The sequence below is a fragment of the Stomoxys calcitrans genome, chromosome 3 (assembly GCF_963082655.1).
Source record: "Stomoxys calcitrans chromosome 3, idStoCalc2.1, whole genome shotgun sequence".
NCBI classification, from domain to species: Eukaryota; Metazoa; Arthropoda; class Insecta; order Diptera; family Muscidae; genus Stomoxys; species Stomoxys calcitrans.
The window spans coordinates 108682169-108685762 of record NC_081554.1 but is presented as its reverse complement, the minus strand read 5'-3'; the positions used below and the strand labels follow the sequence as shown (position 1 = coordinate 108685762).

The following is a 3594-nucleotide window of genomic DNA, read 5'->3' as shown; positions in this document are numbered from 1 at the left end:
TCCGTGATTGTGAACTTTTTGAAGTCGATGATAAAGAAATTACCTGTGTAGTTATAATTGGATTGGACACAGAAAAAATATAGACCTAAATTGATTGAATAAACATAGTATTGACAAATAACAACAACAAACAAGGTGTTAATTGCTTTAATTATTTTCGACATAGAAATTCGATATTTTTTGTGCCACGGCAAGTGATTGGTAAAGAAGGCATACGTTGAACATATTTTTAACTGTACTAATTAAATTGTTAAATAGTATAAATTGGAAATTGACCAATATTATATTGTCTTCCCTTCCCGCATATGAAGCGCGAAAAGAAGTGCGAATTAGTTAAATATATGTCGAGCTTTTATCATATATGGACACAAAATAGAGTGGCAAAAAAAAATCAAGAAAATTAAGAGATTGGTTTTTACCTCTACATAAAATGCAGGATTCACTAATAGAAGGTTAGGTCACATGCAAAACACAAAGTGGATAGGCCCCATAAACATCATTAAGGATGTCAAATCTGACGATTGAAAATGTCATCATATAGGAGAAAACGTAAACAAAGAATGAATGTAAAAAGAGAACAAGTTGACATCCTCAATGCCAAGTACTGCCAAATATTAAAAAAAAAAGTATATCGGCTGATCGCTTGGCTTAACCTTATTCAGTGAATCCTGCATAAAATGTAATTTATTTATAATATATTTAGGGTAAAGGGTGATTTTTTAAGAGCTATAGGAAAGATTCTCGAAAAATTCTCGAAAAATAAGCACATAAAATTCAGACTCCAAAGTTGCCCCAAATGGTCATGTATATCAAACGGGACTGTTTAAGCGGCACTAAAGAAACCCCATTGACCACGTACACGTACACTGAGGCGGCAGCTCTTGCCGATGAGGATTCCATCGGGTCAATCCGGTGCAGCGGTCATATTCTCTCTCTAGGCACTCGTAGAAAATATCCTTGGTCTGCTCGTCTTTGTCTTCCGTCGGGGCATGGGCACAAATAAGGCTGATGTTGAAGAATTTGGCTTTTTTGCGGATTGTGGCTAGCCTCTCATCCACCGGAGTAAAGCTGGAGACAAGGTGTTTCAGTCTCCGACTAACCAAAAATCCACAGCCAAATTCATACCTCGTGTTATGGAAGCTATAGCATAGTTCGTCACAGTTTGGTGTTGTAGTAACGCCATTCCCAGCCCATCACACTTCCTGTAAGGCGGTAATATCTGCCTTGTATTTCTCTAATCCATCCGCGCGTAAACTGCTCCTTCTCTATAAAGGCTGCGGACATTCCAGGTGCAGATCCGCAAATCATGGTCCTTTTTTCATTTGCGTGGGTTGTCAACGTTGGGCGGGTCTGTTTTTTCTATTCCTTTGTTTCTCATAGTTTTCCGGGGACGGGTTACTGGCCCAGTAGCTCAACCGCATGGGTTTTGTGGGATTGCACATGTATCCCTCGTTGTGGCGAGCCACTTGCTCAAAGATCCGACGCTCTCCTCCAGCCGCCCCTAACCTGGGAACTGACGCTGATGTTGGCCATTGGTTATTTAAAAGCGCCAATAACTCGCCTTGTCATTTCTAGTATCATTGGCACTTAGTATTTAATTAAGAGCCAATACCACTTGACTCCTCACTGAGACTCTCCTCTCGAAAATCGCTAACTGTCCGCGGCCGCATTTGCAGCTAAAAATGCATATTTTGCCCATAAACATTCCAATAAGGAACAGAGGGAAACTTCTCACATACCAATGAGTGCAGTCCGATTCAAGTTTAAGCTCAATGGTAAGGGGCCTCCATTTTATAGCCGAGTCCGAACGGTGTGCCGTAGTGCGACACCTCTTTGGAAAGAAGTTTTACATGGCATAGTACCTCACAAATGTTCCCAGCATTAGGAGGGGAAAACCACCGCTGAAAATTTTTCTGATGGTCTCGCCAGGATTCAAACCCAGGTGTTCAGCTTCAGAGGCGGACATGCTAACTTCTGCGCTACGGTGCAGCTACTCCGCATAAAAACGGAGCTTTCCACCATCCGCGACCTGTGGACGCGACCGGCAGCTTTCACCTAAGCTTCTGACTGATCTTCACTCCAAAATACTGCTTATTTAGTAATCCATTTAGCCTAAAATGAGAGCGCGATGAACTTTCTTAACAGAGCACGCATTTTGAAGATGTTTGATAGTGAAACAAAACACGAAACGTGCGTGAGCTGATTAAACAAGTGTTGCTATAAAATCACCATTTAAAACAAATTTATTGTGAAAAAGTTGCTTTGAAATAGTGTAACGCAGAAAAGAGAATGAATAAATTCAAAATAAATATTTATAAATACATATTATTAGTATCCTTTTACTTTAGTATTTTATTATTTATATATAGATTATATTGAACTGGGCGCTGAGGATGGAAGGCAACACATGTGGATCTGGATTTCGTGGTATTGCACGCAAAATTGGTATTTATTATGATTCAATTTCAATTCTACCCTGGGAGCATTAGGAAAAAATATAAATATTTTTAAGCAATATATTTCATGTTTTATTCGCAATTAAATCCAATGAAATCAAAAGTTTTTATTTGTGTGAAAAATATCAAATAAATTGGTTAATTGAGTAATTGGATTTTTGAGCTTGTCATTTTTGAGCTTGTTGTACAAATTTTTTAATTGAACATAATTTTTAATTTTTTCAGTGTATGATGAATGCCCAATTTCTAATTGAAAATGAACAGTGCCAGATGTTTTCTTTAAAGGACTGTAATACTCGGTGTCGTGAACATTTGAAAGACAATGTAAAGAGTGTTTCGAATTGTTGAGGTGAGAATTTCAATGGACTTCCCAAATATAATGTGTATATATCGGTAACATCTCCCAAACCGGTCGTGAGAAAACCATATGAGATACTGATTCCAAAACAACAAGTGGTCGACCGAATAGTGAACGAGCTTTTGGATTTGGACATTATCCGTAGTTGTAGTTGCGCCAAAGGCAAATGTGGAGGAGGACCGATTATGTTTGTATTACCAGGTTTTAAATAAAGTAACTGAGAAACAGCCATGGCCAATGACAACTGTGGATGACGTTCTGTCGACACTTTCAGATATAACGTATTTTACAACTGAAGTAGAGGAACGGTCGAACGGGGTACACAACGTTCATCACTCACAGTGGTCATTTTAAATGTAATAGAATGCCTTTCGGAGTCAAGAATGCGGCGTGAACGTTCCAGAAGATTATGATGCTAATCGATCTGATGAGGGTTAAGATGTTAGCTATGATGACGAGGTAATTGTTGCGTCCGATACTTTTAAAAAAGACCTGCGGAATTTGGAAGAATTTTTGGAAATTAACAGACGAAAGGGGTTAACTCTTCGGATATCAAAATGTTTCATCATGAAGTATAGCGTAACGTTCTTGGGACATGAATTGGACAGTAATGGTATATCAATCGGCCTGGTCGATTGAAAACTATTGCGAATGATGCATTTCCAACAACGATGAATGTGACCGATGTTAGAAGATTTTTGGGCTTAATTGGTTATTTTCATGGGTAGTCGTGAATTATGCCCATATTGCTGTCCCACTGACCAGATTGACTAAGAAAGA

At 38.6% G+C, this 3594-nt stretch overlaps 1 long non-coding RNA gene across 2 annotated transcripts; it reads left to right on the top strand.

The window, feature by feature from the left end:
- Window positions 1–437: 437 nt before the first annotated feature.
- Window positions 438–3052, top strand: LOC106087130 (uncharacterized). Of its 2 annotated transcripts, XR_009397694.1 has the most exons (3): window positions 438–679; window positions 2370–2445; window positions 2682–3052. It is a non-coding gene; the product is annotated as an uncharacterized LOC106087130 (long non-coding RNA). The 2 variants fall into 2 exon arrangements; XR_009397693.1 differs by lacking the exon at window positions 2682–3052 and having other exon boundaries at window positions 2370–2606.
- The last annotated feature ends 542 nt before the right edge of the window (window positions 3053–3594 follow it).